Source organism: Podarcis raffonei, chromosome 1 (assembly GCF_027172205.1).
Source record: "Podarcis raffonei isolate rPodRaf1 chromosome 1, rPodRaf1.pri, whole genome shotgun sequence".
In the NCBI taxonomy this organism is placed as follows: Eukaryota; Metazoa; Chordata; class Lepidosauria; order Squamata; family Lacertidae; genus Podarcis; species Podarcis raffonei.
In genome coordinates, this window is record NC_070602.1 from 79,010,194 (window position 1) to 79,034,725 (window position 24,532).

General features: G+C 44.0%; 1 protein-coding gene across 4 annotated transcripts in view; it reads right to left on the minus strand.

Moving 5' to 3' along the window:
* The window catches only part of B4GALNT4 (beta-1,4-N-acetyl-galactosaminyltransferase 4), a 165,249-nt gene that overhangs the window by 118,594 nt on the left and 22,123 nt on the right, over positions 1-24,532 (minus strand). The window contains exon 1 of one of the 4 annotated variants that reach the window (XM_053396033.1): positions 5,433-5,556. The exons of 2 other annotated variants lie outside the window; for them this stretch is intronic. The gene's annotated coding sequence lies outside the window, so the exon portion shown is untranslated. Of the gene's footprint in view, positions 1-5,427; positions 5,557-24,532 lie in introns of those variants that run through there. One more of the 4 variants, XM_053396008.1, reaches the window with a different exon arrangement.

A 24,532-nucleotide genomic window follows, 5' to 3' on the forward strand; every position in this document is an offset into this window, starting at 1 on the left:
GGATATGCTGAAAAAGGTTCTTACCTCAGAACACAACCTCCATATATATCTGGAGGTAATGTTTTAAGAGATAAAGGCCATTAGAAAACAGTAGGTTGCAAGAATTTCCCAGTTAACATTCTTAAATATTTTTTAATGAAAAAATGAAAACTGGGCTAGTAAGGAGTTAACAACAACAAAGAAGCCTAAACAGTTAACAGCAGAAAGCCTTAAAAGTTGCAAAAGATTGAAATAAGGAAAATGCAAAAGCCCATCATTTTTGGTGATGGCAGAGAACTTAACACAAAAACTATGACTGACTAAAGGACAAAATAAAAATGACAATAGTGTTGCAACTTGATATCAGATACCAACTAAATAAGATCACAATATGGGCTCACCCATGCAGTACGTACAGATTTGGAACTTGTGACTCCCCATAGGGTTGGAAATCAAATGCTCCACATTTTCTACAGCTTGTCTGAGGTCTGGGATAGCTTCACTTGACTGAAGGGATGGATCTCCTGACATTTAACTCTGGACATTAAGTCTGGCCTGAGGTGCACTGTGAAATATCAGAGCAGCACCTGAACCAATCCTATCATCAGCACTCGACCAGCTATGCACCAGGGTCCAAAAGGAGGCAAATATCTTATACCTAATAACTTCTCTCATACAACTCAGGCCAATTATTTATGGCCCAGTGAACAGGCTCTCTCATCTACCATAGCGGGAAAGTAAATAAATGAAGGTTAACATCCCTGGCAAACTCATTTGATACACTGCATTGGTGGTGATGGCAATGGAAAGAACAGGCTTAATAAAGCATTTTTACACCACATAAACTGTATTTTATGCATGTTTGCCTCCTCATACCACCAAGACTAAGAGGCAGCAGGTCTCTGGGGGTTCTCAGCAAAATGTCTCCATCACAGAAGGGAAGCAGCAGCTAATAAGGACGACTCAGCCAGTGTGTTATTTTAGCTGCACTGTCAGGCTCTCAGTACTTTCAGGTGAGAAAAAGAGGCCTTCAGAGGCCTGCTAAATATTCATGGGCTCCAATGACGAATCTTCACCTAAGACTCAGCCTGGCTCATAGGGAAGGAAATAAACTCTCCATTTATTCTCCCATTCCTCCTTTGCTGTAAAAAGAAAAAGAAAGTGTGTCCATTTATTCCCCGCCCTCTAATGTGATGGGCAGTAAAAATGACAGATGGTGACTATGAGAATAGCTCATGCTCTGAAACACTGAGGCAGGTGTTTCTGAAGAGAAGTAATACAAGATTTAACTTCTCCTTGGGCCTCCTCTCGAACCTTCCCTCAATCTAATCCAATTGGGGAGAGGGATGTATTTTGGTTGTTTTAAGAAGTGGCAAGTACAATGTGCTCACTATTTCCGAGCCCAGGGGTGGGCAACATCTGGTCGATGGGCCCAATTAGGCCCCCAAATCTCAAAGGTGGGCCTGCCAGCACAACCCTGTCACCCCACTCCTAGTGCACCAGCTAATTGGGCTCCAATCCTCCCACACCCATCCTCAAAATATTTGTTCACCGTTCGGGGGGAAAAGGAATGATTTTTTTCCAGTAGGTTGTGTTTTTTCTTTCATCCACTCAGGAAACATAAGCTGCCTCCTTCCTTAAAGTCCCTGAGGGAAGATATATGAGAGGGAGAGAGCCATGAGGGAGAAGGAGGTTTGTGTTTCCTATGTGGGTGAGTAGACTCAGTCACCAATGCTATGTCTTGGTTATGACTGGGAAGCTTTGGCCAGTTCATTCTCACTGAATGAGCCAGTGTGAAAAGCCATCATAGTCACCGACTAGAGTGTAATGAACAACCTGGGGTCCATCGACCCTCTCTGCCAAAAGAGCCGCTGGCAATGGCCACCGCACAGAGCAGTTCAAGGCACACCATGTGATTAAGACTGTAGGAGACTTTCTACATTAAACGTGCCATTAAAAATTATAAACAGAAGCAGAAAAGAGGCTCACATGGATGAAACATTAAAATACCTGCCCATCGTGGATCATCATTGAACCATATATAGTGGTACCTCGGGTTAAGAACTTAATTCGTTCTGGAGGTCTGTTCTTAACCTGAAACTGTTCTTAACCTGAAGCACCACTTTAGCTAATGGGGCCTCCTGCTGCTGCTGCTGCGCTGCTGCACGATTTCTGTTCTCATCCTGAAGCAAAGTTCTTAACCCGAGGAAATATTTCTGGGTTAGCGGAGTCTGTAACCTGAAACGTATGTAACCTGAAGCATATGTAACCCGAGGTACCGCTGTACCAGGTCCCTTCCAACTCTACAATTCTATGAAGGTGGCCATCAGCAATTATTCTAAAGAACATGGCATGGGTGGTTCTTCATAAAATGCTCCCCAGATTCCCTGAAGAAATAGGAGTATTCACACTTCAGGGAATCAGTTCGCACACATATGGAAACGTTTTTAGATCCTGGACAGACAAAGGTTCCCCTGGGAACTGAGGGGTGGTTACAGTCCATTGGTGTGCATGAGGACCGCCCTGCTCAGTAACAGACATCCAAAGCCCCTTCTCTCATCCAGCAGAGATTATGAACGGTCTTCTTGCCAAGAAACTTCTTGCTTATTTGCTCACCATGGCAAATAAGACCCTGGAGATTGTGCACAGAACCTCCTTTTTCGTTTACTTTATTTCGAAAGTAGATGCAAAACAATCCTGAATTAAATGAGGGCTGTAGCACTGGGGAAGGAGGACTTAACCCCTTCCCCAGCACTGCTTTCCTAATCTAAATCCACCCACATTCCTATTTGACCTTTGGGATAAACATGGGGTATGTGTATGTTCTCCCTAGTGGAGGTAGTGTGAGAATTTTAAAAACCACCCCCTTGTGCTTTATCTCCAATACAATTCATGGCAACCTCTTTTGCTATTAAAAGAAATTAAAGAGAGAGATGTGAAATCCAAATAGATTCTTCAACAGCTCATCTAGTTTAGCCCAAAGATAATTCTGAATTTGTGGCCAAGCTCCAAGCTCCATCTTGGCCTCTTATCACCAAACATGACACAAGTTTATGTGTTCAAGAATCAAAGCACATTCCCATAAATTGAATTCCTAATCCATGGAAGATCAAATTTTCAAGAGTTCCTTGAAAAGACTTCAGTTGTGGTGCCAAAGCTATGGAACACTCCCTCCCACCCCCATTATTAAACCTTTGCTTTGTAGCTTCTGGCACAGTTAGGATTTTCCCATATGTTTTCAATTAGCAACATAAAGCAATCTTTTGCATATTAGAAGTAAGCCCAATGGTGTGAAATGGAGCTTACTACCAGGTAAACTATGTACATCTATAGTCTTAATCATTCTGAGTTTAAATTAAGTTTCTTTTTGTCAGGTTTGTAGTATTCAAAATTACATGTTGAGACAATCTTGTTTCCAACCTATTGGGCTATATTTATTAGTGGGAACTTTTTGCTGCATAAGGGATTTTTACTGACATTATTTGATCTTGTGTAATTGTACAACACATACTAGGAACTAAAATATTTACAATGTATGTTTCCCGCTTACACAGCACTGTTAAGGGAAGGATAGGTGTGATGACAAACTTGGGTTTACAGCTAAAAACAGCAGCTCTGCTTCTGATTTCTCCTTTTTCCACATAGATATGGAAATGTGTGATGTGAGACCCACACTTTGTGCATGTCCCCAAACATAATGCACCAGGCTTTTTCTTTGTGGGGGGAGAACTTATAGGATGTGATAACATCAGCTCACACATTTCTGTAACTACTCAGATTTGGAGGGGGGGAGCTCAGTATGGGACAGTTGTTTCCCCAGCACTTTCTGAGCATATAGAATAGTTTGCATTTTGTCTCATCAATCCGCACAGCTACCCTCCCCCCGTTTTTTTGTGTGTGTTTTTTTTGCATCATGCCAACTAATGGGAGAGCAAGATTTCCTTCCAAAATGGCTAGGCAATTCATCTTAACCTAGGTCCAAAACCAGCACTTTATCTGCTTTCTATTATAGTAACGGTTGTGCAGATCGACTTTTACACACAGCATCACTTTCCTTATACACCATACAAAGAAAGCATCTCAAATTTTCCAGCTCCCTAGCCAAAGCAAGGATCCTTGAAAGGCCGGCAGGGGCAGGATTACATATGCTCTGAGAATCTCAGAAGCATTTCCCCCCTCCCCCAACCAATTTTGCTTATTGAAAAAAATATAAGCTTTTGTCCTCTTGGCTCACACTTTCAATGTATGAAAAACAGTCCTCAGAGTGTTGTGACAGCACAGTGATGTATGGCTAATGCAGGCCATGGGGGTTGGAGGGATAATTACCTCTGCATCTCGCTGGCTGGCAGGCATCAAATACTTTTCTAGACATTTAGCAGAGACACCAATTAATCCGAGTCCTTGCTAGACAGCCCCAGAGCCTCAGCAGCTTCATCCACGAAGGCATGATAAAGTGAGTGTCAAAAGTCTGGCACTTGCGTTCTGGGGCCAGAGTGCACTTCACTTTCGCCACCCCTTAGCAGGAAGGGAGCCCATTTCTGTCAGCATAACAAGACTAATAAAGATGTTTCTAGGAGCAGGTTCTTATATTTCCTCAACAGCACAGAAGCTTGTCCATTTCCCCAGGTCAGGAAGGCGAGAGTTTGGATGAGAGCCAGTGCATCAGCAACGAAGCAGCTCAGACTGGGAGCTTACATAGGAACTAGTGATCCACCCTTTCCTGGCGCTCCTGATTGGAGCAGGTGCTTCCTTCTCCTCCTGAGTAGCCTCATATGCAGCTAGCCAGGCATTTGGGTGACCGCTCTGAAGTTCCTAGCTCACTGCCCTTTCCACTCCCAAGACCCTGGGGGAAATTGTGAAGGAGGGAGAGATCTGAGAGCTGGCCAGAAACCCAAGCAGCAGGCGTAAGGGCCCCCAGTCCTGGAGACTGGCCCTTCATAGAAATCGACTGGCCCTTCATAGAAATGGAGAGCTGGAAGGGATCGAGTCCAACCCCATGCAATGCAGGAATCTCAACTAGATCATACATGACGGATGGCCAGCCAACCTCTGCTTGGAAACCTCCAAGGAAGGAGAGTCCAGAACCTCCTGAGGAAGATCTATCTTCCATGTATTATAAAACGTAAGCAACACTTCTTTGACCTCAGTTATTTGACACAGGGGGGGAACCTACAGATACAGTCCAAAAGGCACACAGGGAGTTATATGAGAGAATTTTAAAAAGCAAGTGGTCCTCACTGACCTGGTGCAAAAAGATATTGTCATACGGAGGAGTCCTGGCTGCCTAGATAAAACACTATAGCCCCACATACCTTTACCTGGGAGTAAGGCCCACTGAACTCAGTGCAGAGTCAGGCCCAGGCTGCCACCAGGTCCAGAACTGGCAGCAGCAAAAATCAGCTCTGGCTTGCCCAGCCCTATCCATTGCCATCCCACCACCGCACTTACCTGACCTGGGGGTTCTGGATTGCTGGTTCTACTGGTCAAAACAGGAGTCTCATCGATCACACTCTCCCACTGGAAACAAACCAGGACTGCTCCAAGGAAACATACATGGCAAAAAGGAGCATTAGGCCCTGGTGGGCCACCCCCTTACCCACTTGTGATTCGCCAAGCGGATAGCCAGCCAATCAGGATTTTAAACAAAAGAAAATATTTTTCTTCACTTCTCACTTCCTTCTGTGGTCCCCTAGCCTCTTGCTGTGGCCCCCATTTGCACATTTTTCACCTGTAGCCCCCTTGGAATATCCTGGGGAGCCCAGGGGGCCATATGGCCCCTGGTTGAGAAACACTGGTCTAAAGCTTCTCGCATTACCCTTCCAGCGCAGGAAGGAGCAGCACTGGTATGGCTCTCATGCTGCCTAAGTGATGATAGAGTCTAGTTAGAGGCTTCCAACTGCTCTGCATAAAACTTAAATTTCTCCTCTGTTTTCATCTTTACATTGCTCCTAGGAAAATACAGCAGATTCTCCTGATCTAACTTGAGGACCCCACAGAATACTTTGGCTGATGCTTTAAGGTGGGGCTGCCCCCTTCCAATACAGATAGTGTTTCCATTATTTTTCCAGGGAGAATTTGACCAAATTCTGCTTCCTGGTGCAAGCACTGCAACAGGTCACTCACTCTCCAACTGTGCATCACAAATGTGCAAGGAAGAAGGGGTGGCATTAGGAACAGAGCAGCTCTGCAATGCAGATTCCTGTGGCAAAGGCCACAGAGTCAACTGTTAGGGGAAATATCAGAGAGGTTAGGGGCACTTCTCCCTATTTCCCTTCCAACAGATTATGAATCTTCCTAGCCTTTACTTCATTTAATATAATATCTGTTTTCATTGGCCCTGGGGCTGCAAACACATGTTGATATTTTGTTCCATACTTAAGTCAAATATTCTTGTCAGGGAGCTCTCTCAAACTGTTCTTCTTGCTACTTTTGAGTTAGGAAAATCCCAATTATGGTTTATTTGTTGGTGATGGTGGTGCTTCAGTTGCTGAATTGAGGACTGCAGGTTTTCCATCACATTATAAGGTTCCTTGCTGTTGCTCCACTCTCATTCATCAGCTTCAGCAGTAGAGCATATGCTCTACCAAACTGCATTCAAATGGTCCCAGGTTGAATCACTGGTGTCTCCAGGTGGGTTAGGGAAAGGCTGTTGCCCGAAACACTGGAGAACCACTACCAGTCAGTGCTGACAATCCTGAGCTTGGTCTGTCTGACCAAGGCAGCCTTGAAGGTTTCTGTGTGGCAAGTCGTTTATTGTATTCTTGATATTTCTATATGTATACCCAGCCTTTCAGTAACCAACCAGCATTCCCAGGGCAGCTAACTAAAGAATAAAATTAATACAAATACAACACAACAACAGCACATTACTATTCTGCCCTTTCTTGCACAGACTGTTTGGGCCATGTGAGCTGGACAATACTTCTGTGTCTTTCATCTTCACTCATCTTCATGCCCTATGGAAAGGTCCATGGGAGACATTTTCCCTAATAGCTGGACCTCTCTCTCAAGCAAGAGATCCAGCTTCTTTCCTTACCAGCAGTTTCAAGTCCCAGTAACTTCTCTCTCCAGAGGAATGCCCACACCTTCAACCAGCTAAATCACTTTTGGGTCTCCAGCTCAGTGCTGTGTCATGGAACTAGATAACATTACTGTCAGATGCCTCTAGCACTTTTGTCAGGTTGGTATATCTGCTTGCTATCCACTTAAATACCCATAGGATGGAGCTGAAGTGCTTCCACCTGCCAACTGTGCATATGGCAAGACAGCTAGGCCATCATCTGCCTGTGAGTGGCAGCTGTGTGTTGTTCCAGACAGACAATTTTTTCTCCTTCTCCTGATCCCAAGAGCTGACCATTCCCAGTCCTGTACCTTTAAGAGATTCCCAGAAGGGAAGATGCCAGCTTCTGGTGGCACAGTGGTTCTGTGATAGGAAAAAGCATACTAGATTAAAGTTCTGTGCCACACTTAAAAGACGGTGTAGGTTCTGGCAACCTTACCACAGACTGGACACCTTGGGGTGCCTCAGTCACCATTACACTGAAGGCATAGGGGGCAAGATCAGCATGCAGAGGCATAATTTAAGGTATAGGAATAATTTAAAATTTAAACACAGACGGGGGGTCACACTATCCTAAGTGCATAGTTGACAGCACAAAGCACGTCTGCTTAATTGCACACGTGGCTCCAGGACTCGCTGCCTCCTTTGCGCCACTGTTCATTACAGCTCTAGCCTTTGTGTTTCCACATATTATGCAAATACAACAGCAGGCAGCTATTATGATCTCTGCCTTAGTCACTGAAGATCTCCAGTGCCTGTCACGTTTACAGAATATTCAGCCTCTCTGCAGGTTTGCACATCTGGGAATAGCTTCATTTAGCAGAGAGAGGGGAAAAAAGTGATTCCTTTCACAACCTATTCCAAGGACAGATTACAATATATCCAGACCTCATTTTATCCTCACAGCCAAAGGAAGCATCACAATGGAACATCAAGAGTATCATCCAAGGTCAGAAACGCAAGTGACCTCTCTAAGGTTATCAGTGGTAAGAGAAGAAACTATAATCCAAACCTGAAGATTCTCACACTTCTAGTTATCTATTTGTACATGTGTGATTCAGTCACACTGATGCACTCAAGAAAATGTAAATCCATTCAAAAGTTAAAGAGTTTGTGTAAAACATGTCACATTTTGGCTAAAAGGCAATTAAATATAAATGCATAAATCTTGGACCGTTTTGGTCAAGAGATACAGACCACCAGAAACGTGAAAGTCAGCTATAACTACAAAATGAAATGTAAAATAAGAGTTTTAATCATCCTAGTGACAATCAAAGGGGCATCAAAATAATTTTGGCACTGCCTTGCTACCTCAAAAGCAAGAGAAGCCACTTGTTCTATTGTTCCTCTGTCAAAAGGGTTTAACAGAAACTGAAAGAATAGTTAAATTTTAAAAGGATTTATTGTTTTCAATTACCACTAGCTTAATCATAAGGATATCTACAAGACCACAGACTCAGCCGCCTATTCAAGAATTTGATCCTGAACACATTTTTGGAAGACCAGCGTCAAATTCCACTGGAACTTACTTCCAACAATCTTTCTTCTAAGGAAAAGAAGAAACCATTAACCTTGGAGTGCAGTGAGATTTGTTTTGTTTACCGTATTTTTTGCACCATAACACTCACTTTTTTCCTCCTAAAAAGTAAGGGGAAATGTCTGTGCGTGTTATGGAGGGAATGCCTACGGGTGGCGGGGGGGGATCTGCTGCAGTCGTGAGCAGAGGATCCATGGTTCCCCTTCCTTCCCTCCTCCGTGGCTTGCTTTGAAACAGCAAAGCGGGAGAAGAGCCACTGAGTGGGGAGGAGAGAGGGACAGAGAGCCTGCTTCTTTAAAGAGGCAAAGCAGGAGAGGAGAGAAGCCACTTACACGAGTGTAAGCAGCTCCTGTCCGGTTGGTTCCTTTAAAGCAAGCAGGCTCTCTGTCCCTCTCTCCTCCCCACTCAGCTCGCTAAATAGCAGCAAAGTTTTTCAGCTCGCTAAGCCGGGCATGAGCGGGGAGGAGGGAGAAAAGCAGAGCCTGCTTGTTTTAAAGGAGCAAAGCGGGAGAGGAGAGGAGCCTTCTCCCCTTATACCCCTCTTCTTCATTATTAGCAACATCTTTCTCCACCCACCCCACGCATGCTCCTTGTCCCTTGAGTGCTTTTCCTTCCCTCCCCACTTAAAACGTGGTTATAAAGCACGGATCCACATGGATCCTCAGGATTTTTGCACTGGGTCACCCCAAATTCACCATCAGATCACATAGCATGTCCATGGCTACATCTTGCACCAAAAAAATCACGCACCCACTGTTGCCTTGGGCCGCAGTGGTGCAAAAACGTGGTTACAAAGCACGGATCCACATGGATCCTCAGGATTTTTGCACTGGGTCACCCCAAATTCACCATCAGATCACATAGCATGTCCATGGCTACATCTTGCACCAAAAAAATCACGCACCCACTGTTGCCTTGGGCCGCAGTGGTGCAAAAACGTGGTTACAAAGCATGGATCCACATGGATCCTCAGGATTTTTGCATTGGGCTACTCCAAACTCACTGTCAGATCACATGTCTGTGGCCACAGCATGAACCACAAAAATCATACAGCCACTGTTTCGTTTAGAAAATTTTTGCCTTGTTTTCCTTCCTCTAAAAACTACATGCGTGTTATGGTCGGGTGCATGTTATAGAGCGAAAAATACAGTATATATTTCCCCCACTTATTTTAGTGGTTTTGTGTCTTGGTGTTTTGATTGTTTTCTCTTTATTGCAAGCTGCCTAGAAAACTATACACATGTTATAAACAAACACTATTGCTTTAAATGTTATCCTGCTTCGTAGTTTTATCTATTTTTATTCCCAGCTCAGGATAAAGGAAGCTTACTTTAACTGATGAAATGGACTACAGTTCACAAAAGACAGAGCCACAATAAATTTGTCTGTAAAGGTGCCAGAAGAGCCTTTTGTCGTTTTTGCTGCAAAAGACTAGCATGACTACTCCTTTGCAAATTAGTTTAAGGCCACATGGATTAACATACAGGATCAGGTGACACACATCACAAACCAACCAGTTTAGCTATATGTAACAAAATGGTGGATTAGATGAGGCTGTCAACTGCGGTGAAGGTCTGGTAAAGACAGCAAAGCACCCTTTTGGCTGTTGTGCAGCAGGGCCATCAAGATAAGAGGAAAGAGTATTTAGTTACTCTTTAGTCACCTCCCACCTTAAGAGCTCTCAAAGTCAGTAAAGGGTCAGCAAAAGATAGTCCCTGGGGGAAAAAACCTGAATTGCAGCAGCCATTCCTTTCCAAGATGCACTGTAGAGTTTTTGAAAAGCCGAATGCCTTCATTCTGCTCTCTGCCAGAACTCCACAGAGCAGAACTAGATAGGTCCCCTGATCCTTTACCCTGAACTATGTTGGGTCAGCTGTAACTTCTTGCTACACGGAAGCCCTTCAGCTGCACGTACATGTCCTGCCAAACTGGAGTGAATAGAACATCTTCAGCCACATAAAGCAACACAGGGATCACAGCAGAAAAAGACAATTCATAAATGTGAAGTGGCGGCAGGAAAAAAGACTTACTGGAGTCCCCGGAATTCTATTAGCTGCATTTAAAAGACTGCAGACTGAAAGTGTGGGACTATTGGGTGAAATTCAACATAGCGCTAAGCAAGGTATGCATGCATGCATGTAACAAGGTGTGCTCATGCAACAAGACCCCCACGTGCTCCCTAAACCTGTTCTAGAGTTTCACTCAACCCCCCTCAAAGCAGATTTAGGAGGCTGGGATGAGGGAGGAGGCAGAAGAGTTCCATTGCACAAACACACCTTGTGCTGTGCATGCAAGAACTAAGCTGATTCCTTCCCATTATCCATATTATATGAGAGTAGGTGGGGGGAAATCTTTAACCCTCCAGATGTTGGTGAACTACAATTCCCGTCAGCCCCAGCAAGAATGGCCAATAAGCCGGGATGGTGGGAGGGCCAGAGGCTCCCACACTCTCGAGTTAATACAGCATATATTAATTCAGTCCATGAACTTATAGTTTGAATTGCTGCTGCAAATCTAAATCTACCCTTCCAGTGGTTGGTTAAGAATAGAAAAGGCATAGGGACCACGGAATAGACTGCAGGGGTCGGCAAGGTTTACCTCGCCTGGGCCGGTTCACTCCAGCGGAGATCCATCCGTGGGCCGGATTGCGCACGTGTGTGAGCGCGTGTAACCATGATTGCAGATTTGATTTCTGGTGCTGCAGAAGCGAGTCCCCACGCCACGCTGTGCCAGTTTAGCGCAGTGTGTGAGGACTTGCCGAGCGGGTGGCTTGGTTCGGGGGGGCTCAGGGGCCGGTTAAACGACCCTTGTGGGCCGCTTGTGGCCCATGGGCCTAAGGTTGCCTACCCCTGGAATAGAGTGTCTACCAACCAACACCACCTGCTTCTGCTGGCATCATCCTGAGTAAAGCACCATGAGTAGACATGTGGTAAAAAATAAATCAGAGTGGGAGCTCCTTTACATATTTCTGCCCTGGAATCTCAGAGTGGTTGGTCAGTAAGTAAATAAATAAATATTCAATGCTGCACTTCAGCTCACAGAGCTCAGTTCCATCTACCACCATGCTTCCAGGGATACAATCACATAGAGGAAAAAGTCAATATAAAACAGGCTGTTCAGACAGTGAGCCAACAACTGAAATGATGGCTCACTGGGTGTACAATCCAATTCGCACTAAGGCTGCTTCCCTACCAGCATCTCCAATGTCACCTAATCATTACTTTTCCATTGTAAGCTACAAACCAAACAGCAATTGACTTATCACACTATTGTCCTCCTCCTATGTGTACATCACACTATGTCCCATCTACACCAGTGGGCATGATATAGCTGCTATAAAACTCTGCATGCATTCACTACAACCCTTGCGGTGGGCACTGTTTTATGACCCAGCTTAAGTTCTTCCATTGATCTTCTAATTAGAGCTAAAATGCTTCTCTGGCTATATATATTATGAAAGAGTGGTATAGTGCTATAATACCACAATAGCATTTTTTTGTGATACCTCCAGCTTGAATAGTACGGGCAATGGTTATCCAGGCAAGATATCTCCTCTCCCCGCCGCCTCCAAGTCTGCCACTGAGCCAGACCAGAGATTGTGGTTAGAGAAGGTAACACTGTTGGCACCTACACCTGTGTAGATGGTGCCACTTCTCCACTCATGGATGTTTTGGATGTTTTGCAGTCTGAGACAGAAAAGTCACAGGGAAAATAAGGGGTGAGGAAGAAGTAATGGAAGAAGGGATGGTGTTGTTGTGTGGCTGCCCCATAAAATGTGGGTTAGTACAGTGTGGCAATTCCACATTAAAAACCTAGTGTGGAAGCAGCCTAACCTTTTCCCATACAGCTGCATTCACGATCATGTGGTGATACAGTGTAAACTAGCCCCATGGGGTTTTTTTTAGCACAAGCATAGATGTTGAGTCTGCTGTGAGATGCTATTTACAGATCCCACCAAAAGCAATTAAACTGATATTTCTTGGTGACTAATCAGAATTTCAGCTATAATTGCTTAGGTTTCTGCCCTTTCCAATAATTCTTTACCAAACATCAAAACAGAAACACCCAACTAATTCTAAACAAACACATCAACATTTATTAATATTTCATGGTGCAGGGGTGCAAGGGCTGTACTCTGAAGCCTTGAAGACCAGGATTCCAGTCCCATCAGTGCCTGACATGTAGCAACATCAGCAGCGTTGGGCTGCTAGTACCTTTCATGTGATGAGAGATGTTAAAAACAAATTAGCACCATCTCTGTGATAGGTGCTATGCAGAACATAAAAATAACTGTGTTCCACACCAATTTACCAAGGTAAAGTGGTGTAAGACTGAGTGAGAGAATACGAGAGGATACTTTAGCAGTGATGAGCTAAGGTTGAGCAGCAAGAAAATGCAATGGTTTGGGACAGGATTTGTGGAACAGGCAACTGTGACAGAAATGAACAAAGAGGACTGACCTCTGCAGGCAATAGGAAAAGTGGTAAGACAGGGGAGGGGAATATTTTCCAGCCTAAGGGCTGCATTCCCTTCCAGTCAACCTTTTGAGGGACATGAGGCCAGAGTCAAAAGTGGGCAGAGAAACAAATGTGAATTTTACCTTTGTACAGTAGGTGAGTTTTGACACACCCACCCACACACCCTTCTCTGTCTCCAGCCAAACAAGTAAGAGGCCTTATCAGATTCCAGCCAAGCAAAAATACCCAGGGTGCAAAGCAGCACCAGTGAGGGGTGTGGCCTGGGGATAATTCTAGGGGCCAGGTGGAGAGACCCAGAGTGCCACATTTAGCTCCTGGGCCTCAGATTCCCAAGACCTATGATAAATAGGAGGGGGAAATCAGTGGCATTTTACAGATCAGAGCTCAAACTAGAGCACTGCCCAGCCAGACATTTGCTTTCACAATAGATTATGGTAATTCTATACCATCAAAAATGCAGAGCAAAATGAAAGGGAGTTAAGAAGTCCCCTCCCAGTCATTCATTCCTCAAAGCCCCACAGGCTCCTGCCTCCGCTGGCCCACAGGAGTGTGAATGTGGAACTCCCTCTAATGAGCAAGCGGGGAAAGAGCAGAGTGACAGGCAAACAGCTTTGAAACGTCAAGGAATGCAGTGCCTGCTGAAAACCACAAAGTGTTTCTCCCTGAAGGGGACGCGGCGGCTGCCCCGCCTGGGATGTGCTGGGAGGCTCTTTCTAGAGCGACTCCTCCTCTGACAAGCGACTCTCACGCAAACATGTCAATGAAGCGTCTCCAGCCGCTCTTATTCCAGCTGTCTCCGAGAGTGACAGCCAAGCGCAGCAGATAACTAGTGACACGCACCATAGGAAGCCTTCCAATAAAATAAGCTAACATAAGAGGAAAGACTACGCAAGTTGAAGAGGAAAAAAAACCCACACAGAGAGACAACAGAAGTGACCAGGCTCAGCGGCTGCTCTTTTATCACCTGCTTCTGGTCGTCCTTTGCAGATGACACACCATAAACCAGGGGACACTCCAAGGTGCAAGAGGGGGTGGGGCTCTGCATAATCACTGCACCGCAGCATAAAATATTCAGTGCAGCTGTAGTCCAGGCTGAGCGGGGGGGGGAGTGAACAAACAAACAAATGAAGGGACAAGCAAACAAGCATCTTACTGAAGAACAAACTATACATGACATTTGTCAGGTAGCTCGCTCAGACCAACGGGGACAATAGCATCAGGGTAGGCATGACTTGAGTACTTTACCCTCACTGCAATCCTGGGTGGAATTGGCCCCTCCATGCCTGACAATCCAACACGGAGTGTGATTCCAACTGAGACTGTAGTGGTGGTGGAGAGTTAAAGCTCCCCAGCTGGTCATGCTATGTTCCTGGTCCAGTTTAGGGGGCCCTGCGCCAGCGATTCATTGATTTTTTTTAATCAAGTGCTCCAGAGCAAACTAACTGTACTTATTTGTTATTGGGATTTATCAATAGGTCACATCAATGGAAATAAGAGAAGCTCATAACACAATATGAAATATACACTATGCATATCTTAATCCCAACAACAAATTTCTTCATCTGCCATTACCCAAAGGCTTGACAAAATAACATTTTCAACATATAACATAGAAGGGATGCCTGAGCCTTCCAGAGCCAAGGCACCACCACCAGGGCACCACCACCAAGAAAGCCCTGTTCCAAGTTCCGGCAACTTGGATCTCCCTCAATGATGGAGCAAGCAATAGAGCCTCTCTGACCAACCAGACAGGATGGCACTGAAAGAGCTGGTATTTCCACTTAGTGCTTTGTACGTCAGGGTTAAAACACTGAACTGGGCTCAGACACTAACCTCCAGCTTAGTGGCTGCTGAAGTTGCCCTTCCTTTGATTCCCAACCTGAGCTTCAAGTCACAACACCTGCAGCCTCATTCAAAATCAACAGTGAAGAGCTGTGTTCCATATTCATTTTACAGTGGTACCTCGGGTTAAGAACTTAATTCGTTCTGGAGGTCCTTTCTTAACCTGAAACTGTTCTTAACCTGAGGTACCACTTTAGCTAATGGGACCTCCTCCTGCCACCGTGCCGCGATTTCTGTTCTTATCCTGAAGCAAAGTTCTTAACCCGAGGTACTATTTCTGGGTTAGCGGAGTCTGTAACTTGAAGCGTCTGTAACCCGAAGTACCACTGTATTATTTATTTCTCATCAAATTTGCACACTGCTTGACTGTTTTGTTTTGTTTTTTAAAAAAGCTCAATATGGTTTACAAAAGATAAAACAGTAAAATCCTGAAAACTGTACAACCTAATATTGCAGACTTGCCTTTTGATGCGCAGCAGGAAACTTCCCACTGGGAAGATTTCCCTTGGGAATCTCCTTGCATACCACCACTCCCTACTTTGCAGGGTAAGTTTCCTTTGCCTCTTTTTCTTCCCATTATATGCAGGGCCTGCAGACTCTTTTTCCCACCCAATTTGAGTACTCACTCTGGTCACAGTGGCATTTTACAGCATCTTCAGGTGCTTATGTATGGGAAGAACCGCCTCCTGTAAAGTCCCCTCCTTAACACCAGCCTGCATGTAATGTGGTCCATCCCCCCCCCCCCCAGTTCGTGTCAGAGATGAGTGAAAAAATTGGCGTTACTCTGCTGCCTCTGCTCTGCATGGAGAGGGGGCAATGAGTATTAAGACAGAGCAGAGGCCTTTCAATTTGACAGCATTAAGATGAAGTCTGGTCTTTATTTCAACAGCTCCTTGTACAACTGAATTTAACTTTGAAAATAAATTAAATGTTGTAGGGGGAACATGAGACCAATTCAGTGTTCTGGTTCAGGCATAATATTGTTGCTCCACAAAGCATTGTTTGTTAGAGCTGGGGTAGAGAATTGGCTGGAGTGTTCACCTTCTCCCTCTCCTCTAATATTCTGTTCTTGAAAGGACATGGTTCAATCAGTTTCCCACAATGTCCAAACTATGATTTGAGCCCTGTCTACAAACCAGAATGGCAAACAATGGTTTGGCCCTAATTCATTGCCAGCGCTTAAAACATAATGCCCTGGTTCAGATGTCATAGTAACCTCTGGATCAGCAAACCAGGAACTCTTTTTAAGCTGGGCACCCAAGGAGGGCATACTGGATCAGGCCAATGACCCATGTAGCCCAACATCCTGTTCTCACCCTGGGAAAAACCAAAAGCAGGACCTGAGCACAATAGCACTCTCCCAGGTTTCTTGGACAAAAATACTCTTCAGTGTTGAACAAATTTTTTCTGTTCCCATCTTATTAGTTCTCATGATATAACTTTGCAGAAGTGGGTAAAACTGAGATCATGAGTTGCTCGGAGCCACTCCGTGGCAATTTCATGGCTGACATAGGACTTTAAAACTCAATTTCCCATGTACAAACTCAATATCCCTGGTCTCTGAACCATCTCAGATGGCATTTAACCTTTTCCTGTGCCTGCAGTTAAAAGGCAGGGAGTTCATAATCAGTACCCCAATACTAAACACATTTACCTAGAAGCAAATTCCACTAAAAGCATGTGTTTTAAAGGAAGCCCACTTTATTTGGCATTAGCATGTTCACGGAAGCAACACCGAATACAACTTAAGGTATCTTAGAGAGAAGTCCTCTAAAAAAAATTTTTTTTTGTCTTCTCTCCCATGTCTCTATTTGCTATTGGTATTTAGTTATAGGAATTTATTGATTTCTATTTCAAAAGTTATAGAGTTCTCAGAATGAAGTCTTTGAAGAATAAACAGACGAGATTTATCTGCTTTATGTATTAGACCACATACACAACATTGAGGTTACATAACCCACTTTTTGAGCTTAAATGTAAAACTGGAAGCCTATTTAAGTACAGCAGGGGTTGAGAGCATGAAGCCCAAGGCAGGAGCTGAATGAGGCCTTCTAGTCTGCCCTGTCTGACTCTTGAGATTCTCTCCAGACCACATCCCTTGAGGGTCCTCAGGGGTGCCAACTTGAATAAAATATTGGGAGTGGGGCAGGTAAGCCCCACCCCACATAACTGATCACATGACATGGTGCATGCATACCAGTTGAATGGCAATGCCCATCAGCTAGGGGTAGCAACGGTACCTCAGCCCCTAGGAGTTGGCTCCTATGCTGGTCCTGCTCTGCACTGCTTTTGGGTGGCTGGAACATACCCTACTGTATGAATAGAGTCACAACCATTGCCTCACCCACTTTTTGCTTCTGCCCTCCACCCACCACCTCTTTGAGACTCCTGGCAGGTTGCCCATGACAGAATGTGGCCTTCTGGCTGAAAAGGGCTCCCGACTCCTGAAGAGATTACAGGATTTAGTTTAGCATAACATCTCAAGAGCAAGCCACCTGTGCTTTCCAAATGGCTTTTAAAATGGCATAAACCACTTTTCCTGCCCGGGTGTCAAACTTAAGAATCTGAAACGGGCATTTATAAATCAGAAGGAGGAAGAAATAAATATGTTTGATATTTAATCATTACAGACCCTGATTCAACTAAAATCAGTCTGGATTAAAGCCCACTGACCATACCTAATCTTAAATCCCATTTCAATGAAGCTTGCTTTCCATCTGAGACCGTAGCTCAATTAAGAATGCTTACTCACTCAGGAGGTGTTTTCGTACTCAGAAGTAGTAACTGTCAAAAGGACTGCAGGTGTTGGGTTTTTTGGTCCAGATTACTGTTTCTCAAACAGTGGGTCTAAGGGCCACATCCTGCCCAGTGATTCCTCACTTGCTTGCCCCAAATCCTAGCCAGCTCCATCAGCATCTTGCATGCTGAGTAAATGTGGCCAGGAGTCAGGGAAGTTCCTGGAGGAGGGGAAAGGGTCAGAGCAGGTGTTGAAAGAAGTTAGAAAGTGAATTAAAGGTATTATAGGATGATCATCATCATCATTATCAATAACAAAATAAAATCGGAAAGAAAAAAAGGATGGGTGGAAGAAATGAATGTAAAAAGACCAGGAGTGGAGGGCCAAAAAACTGGTGTGTGGGTGGGAGTGAGATACAAATAAGCTACAAGTTGAGTGTGAAAGAAAAGTAGGCGATAAAATTACAGGAGATGGGGAAAATATTTTTGCAAGGCATGTGAGGGTAAGGAAGGGGAAAACAGGAGGAGGGGGAAATCTGCCTACACCTGGAAGGGAAGGGGTTAAATTTTTCTTCTCCATGTAGAGCCTTTGGATCAGGAAACTCTTCCTGAAGTGGGGAGGCTATCACAATACTTCCAAAGCAAATGTCAATTCTTAACTTTAAGAAAGCTGAACTATGAAACTGATCGTCATAAGGAAAATACTGTTGCAAAAAATAAATAAATAGCAATTTAGGTATCAGCAGAAAATGAGGTCAGTAACAGCCAGCTGACATTGTCAAATTCTACTTCCATTTAGGCAGGACTCAGTAATTTTCAGCCATCTCAAATGGGCCTCCGGGGTAGAAATTGTGAGGTCCTCTTCTCTATAAGGAAATCCCTATTAAAAACGGGACCAAAATTCAATCCAGCACCTTTCCTTGAGAAGGAATGTAAAAGAAACATGAAAAAAGGAACATTTCATCAGAAGTAATTGTACAGAACCCTGAACTTTTTCAGCGTAGACATCTGCGGTATAACATGCATGAAAATGTCCATCTGTCAACAATCCATACCCTTCTTTCACTCTCCACCACACAGCCTGTCAAAGTCATTTTTGCACATAAAGCAAGCACGGTATAGAACAGAAGCAGGCGATCCAAGCTGTTGCATACAAAGATCTTCGAAAGACAGCCTGATTTGATCAGATGGGATGAATTCTGGCATACATTAGTATTGTTATAATCACTGGGCATTAATATTGCACTTTGAAGTATGTAAATGCTTTTCACCCAGTCAACAATTCTGTAAATTAGGTTGCATTCTATTTTGCAGATAGAAAAAATGCTGATCACATTCAGGTGATCACCCAAACCTTTGTAAACCATGATTTATGAAGTCATGAATAAACAATGTGGCCATGTGTTCTTCTCTCCCAATATCACATGATGGCTTCAGCATAAAAATTCTGACCTGCATATAGTTGGAGTTCCCAGTATATTTATTTTCCTGGTTTGTTAACCAACATTAAACCTGAATTCCCCATCATATATAATGAAGACCAGTGGATTAATACAAACCTGAATTTTTGCGCAAACGTGATAGGATGTTAGAAGGAACAAGGGAGATGAGTGCAGCTATGATGCACCTCCATATCTTTATAAACCATAGCTTATGTCTTTGTGAAGTTTATAAACCATGGTTTATGAATCTTTGGATCATTGTCTAAACATGACCAATGCCATACTCCATGGTTACAAGTCAGTGTGCACCTGAGAATAAATTTAATCCTGGTTTCAACGTGATCTGTTGGCCCACAGTGTATCTGTTTAGTACTGAGAAAAACAAACGTAAACACTGTACTTTCTAAGAGCAGCAACTTTAATCACGCATATGAATTCCTCCTCCTCTGCCATGACCTAACTCTGAGCTTTAATGCAAAGACTCAGAGAGCGCTGGAATGCAGAACACTGTATACTTTGTGTTCTGGAAAGTGTTTGCCCCTTCCTCAAGCACTTCCAGATGTATGGGGTCTATATGCCTTAGAAGTGCAACATTAAGCTAATGAAAACAACATTCCTCCTTCCCAGCTTATGCCTAAGTCTATCCCCTTCTTCTATTACATCACATAAGAAAAAAGCATCAGAACAGAGACACAGCCCCCCCCCCATGGCTGAGGCATGGAGACTTTCCAAGTACATCTCCTTTCCTCAATTTACCACTCTCCCCACAATTCAAATGAAGTCAACTGTTTGAAGTTAACCTGCTAAACTATTAAGTAGTTCCAAAGAGGTGCATCCAGATGCTAGGATAGCAAATCTGTGGTCCTCTGGCTGTTGCTGGACTACAGTATCCATCAACCTTGACCATTAGCTGTTCTGGCCTGGGCTGACAGGAGCTGGAGTCCACAGGCTCCCCATCCCTGACCTTAAAGCTCTGCCGCTTCAGTGTTCTCAACACATGATATTACGGTGGCATCACTCAGTTTTACCAGCACAGATGCTTATAATTAGGCAGCCAGCACCACTAGAACAAATGCAAAAACTCAAGCACTTTGACTCTTAGAGGGTTAACTGATCAGAGCTTTCGTCTGCCTGCCCACAAGCCAGACAGCACTTCTCAACCTTGCAAGCAAAATTTTGCCTTTAAAAGCATTCGGAAAGAGTTCCAGAGAATTAATGAGTGCAAAGGATAAACAAGTGCATTTCAATTAATATTAATTTCACATGCTCAAAGATCACAGCCAACCTTTGTCTCAACATGTATCCCCATGTTTCTTTTATTACAGGAGAGGTCAGACCACAGGGCTGTTGCCACTTATGAGTTCACCTACTTGTGGTTACCCTTCCCCTGTGTATAACATTAAACAGCATAAGCTACTACCTGAGCACCACATAGTGCAACTTCGGACCTGCAATTAGCAGAGCTTCCTGGCTATAAAGGAAGGGGAAAGCAATACGGATGACAACTGTTAGCATAGGAAAGGGGGAGGAATTCCCTTTTAAAGATTCCATAAGTCACAAAAGAAGTTCTTGAAGACGGTTCTCCTAAAAAAAAAGGGAGGAGTGGGAAAGAGAAGGAAAACAGAGATGCTGTGGGACAAATGGCACGAAAACAGAAAACAGAACTTACAGACCCACTAACATATGGGATGAAGCTTAAAAGCTCAGAGCCCAACAAGGCTCAAGGCATCTTAAGAACTGTCATGTGGGGTTAGACAGCATGATCATCCAAGCTGAATGTTCTGTCTATTGACAGCGACCCCCCACCCCCACCCTCAAGTTTTAATGCTCAATCAGTCCATGTTTTGGATGAAACCTCCTCGCTGATTTCATAGAATCATAGAATTGGAAGAGACCACAAGGGCCATCGAGTCCAACCCCCTGCCAAGCAGGAAACACCATCAGAGCACTCCTGACATATGGTTGTCAAGCCTCTGCTTAAAGACCTCCAAAGAAGGAGACTCCACCACACTCCTTGGCAGCAAATTCCACTGTCGAACAGCTCTTACTGTCAGGAAGTTCTTCCTAATGTTTAGGTGGAATCTTCTTTCTTGTAGTTTGGAACCATTGCTCCGTGTCCGCTTCTCTGGAGCAGCAGAAAACAACCTTTCTCCCTCCTCTATGTGGCATCCTTTTATATATTTGAACATGGCTATCATATCACCCCTTAACCTCCTCTTCTCCAGGCTAAACATGCCCAGCTCCCTTAGCCGTTCCTCATAAGGCATCGTTTCCAGGCCTTTGACCATTTTGGTTACCCTCCTCTGGACACATTCCAGTTTGTCAGTGTCCTTCCTGATTTACATAAGCAGACAATATAAACATTCCTTTAATACTAAGGCGCTCAAAATTTCCCTTGCCTATGTATTATCTGAATAAGTAGGATAAACAACCTGAAGTTATTTCTCTATGTATAAACCAGGTAGCTAAACATAATCTACTCCTGCTTGCAGAAGTATGGGGCGTCTGAAAGAAGACCAACGCTGAATATTCAGGCATTCATCAAGGACTCAGGGGAAGGGCTTAGCACTCACTCTGTCCCAGGCTTTTGAGAAAGGCAAAAGCAGTGTGAATCTACTTTGCTGCTTCAAAGCACGCTAGAGGACTCTGAACAGGGTAGGAGGAGGTCGCCTCAAATCAAAGCATGAACGGGCGGGAACCCTCCAAGTTCTTTGCGATATATGGGGAGGGAGGGGTCTCCGCTCATGTTAGGTATCTGGAGAAGGGGTAAGTGCTCTCTCGATGAGCTTGCAAGGTCAGAATATATGGTCACCACTGGTGGTCAGCACCCCTCTAAATCTTGCAGAATTCAGTGACACAAGATGGAGTAACCACTAGCTTGGATGATGACAATGATTATTCTTTTTGCTGGTCATTCAGGTGCATTTCGGGAAGAAAATAAGAGAAAAGGTGGAAAGTGTTCCAGTACAGAATATTAATTTGTGTTTTAATTTCTTTTGTTTACTCGAGCAGTCCATCTGATGTGATGGGCACATTTACTATGCAGGAGATTAAAATATAAATGCACTAAACAGCAAACAGAGAAAAGCTATACAGTTTGTCCCCAAAGTACTGCATTAAGATGAGAGATGGGACAATGAGCCTGTAGGTTCCACTCCATTAAAGAGTAACTGGGGTAGAAGCTGGTAATCCATTGCTCTCTAATCAAGAGAGACTGCAGACTAAACCCATCCAATAGGGAAACAAGAGAGGAATATTAATATACCAATATGCTGTTGTAAAATGCAAGAGATGAAAAGAATGAATTCCACACCAGACCTAATGCCTATACAGCCAAAGCTAAGGCAGAGCCTGTCTCTCTGTTGCTGAGACCTGTAAACAAGGTGAATTATGAAGCTCTTAAGGGGCCAGGAAGAATCACCCAATCCCTGATCTAGGCTCGTGGTGCAATGAAGCTTCCTTGGTTGCTGAGACTCGTATAACAGTTAGTCTCACTCTCACCCAAGGTGCAAAGGTATATTCAGGGTATATTCCTGTGTAACAATTTTCATTGCAGGCTCAAATCCTGGTAATACAGAAGCTGCTCAGTATTCCACCAATATAGTGAAACAGGGAGTTTACTTGAAATAGATATCTGAAGGGAAGCCATGGTGTGTAGCTGGTTGGGGGGGGGTCTTCCACTGAAGCCACAGGATGGGTAATAAATCAGAAATGGCATGTGTGTAGGCAATGTGTAGTCTGTGTGCCTAGATTCGCAAAGCTTGCTTCCTGCTTTAGTTCTTCAAGGTGTGTGCAGAGGATGGGAGAAGCTGAATTTCCAAGGACCTTCATGGGACTCCCTTCATTATTTTGCTAAAAGAAGGAAATACAGCACACATGCCTCATTTTGCCTTTTGAGTGCCTAGTCAATTGCCCAGATAATAATTTTGGCACCTCTTCCTCTTCCACATCTCAGCCAAGACCCCCTCCCCCCCCCCAAAAAAAAACTGCCACAAAAATTGAAAGGAAGTTAGAAAAAGAGGAGTACCAGGTCAAGGAGAAGCTTGTGGCTCTCCTAGCAGCACACTATATTTTGACACCAGTACTATTCATTCTGCAAGGCTAGATGCATCCTGCAGGTGGCTAGTGCAGTGCTGGGACCTCATGAGATATGTTTCATTCAAGGGAGATTTCCCACTGTTTCCTACTTCCAGGTAGGAACTAGAAAGTACAGCCATATGACAGACCCTTGTCAACCACAGCAAATTAGGTAACGTTCACAAATTTATGAATCTAAAACAAGTTTCCTTGGTTTGTTTAATAACATGGAACTGGAACCCTTTTATTTTTATTTTTGCATGCCCATCATTTTGCCAGTTTAACTAAAATGAGCACCAGTAAATCTGCTCTGGAATATGGTTTGGTCAGTTCCAGCTGGAATGTGTGTCTGTGGGAGTAAAGGCTTGCATGCCTATCTGTTTACTCTGCACTAAAAAGCAGCCACAGTAACTGATGAAGTGTTTTTAGCCAATTGATTAGCACTTAGCCAGCTAAATTGACCAATTAAAATAAATATTATGCCAGCTTAATCCAAGTAATATTCTGAGAATACGCCATCAAGATAACTGTATATATTAATCAAGAAATAACTAAAAGACTGTATGTTTTCTGCAAAGTTAACTTAAATACATTTCCTGAACTATGGGAGGCATACAGACTGTTGGGAAAATGGCATTTGAACTGAGCACCTTCTCACATGGGACTGACACATTTATTCATTATTCGTCAATTATTAATAATACTTTCTGCCCTAATCTGCGCGCTTTAATACCTGTTCCCCCTCAAGGGAGTATTCTAAGGGATACGGTGAGTTAGAAGGCCATGCTATGGATTAACATGCCTACTAGCTACACTTCTGCAACAAGAAATCACCTTCCTTCTCATATAATGCTAATCCAAAACATGGATTAGTAGGGAACCTTTCTCAATTCTGTTTTCTTTTCGGGTGGGGGTGGGTCTTGCTTGAGATGTGGAAAAGGTAGAGTGGGAAATGACAAAAGAGCCACCTGGGCAACTTATTCAGTGGTGAGGACCACATTCCCTCATGGAATACCTTCCAGGGGCCATGTACCAGTGGTGGACAGGCAAATTGTGCCACTCTGACCCTTGTACATTCCAGCCATGCAAAAGACAAGAGGTTTCTCCATATAGGCAAAGCAGGAGGCATTGTCATAATTTGAGGACACATGCCAGCTAAATAGAAGTAATTGAGGAGCAGTCTGGGGAGGGGTGTGCAGTCTGGGGACAGTTCCAGCAGTCAGTGAGATGTGGAGGGCTGTATACGGCCCCCAGGCCTGATATTTCCTTGCCGCTGCCTTAGTAAATAAGTATGTGTGTGAGCTACTAAAAGGAGATTACAGCAACTTTGATCGGGAGTCCACTTGCTTTGCTGCACCCCTCTGTATACCTGCATATTTGC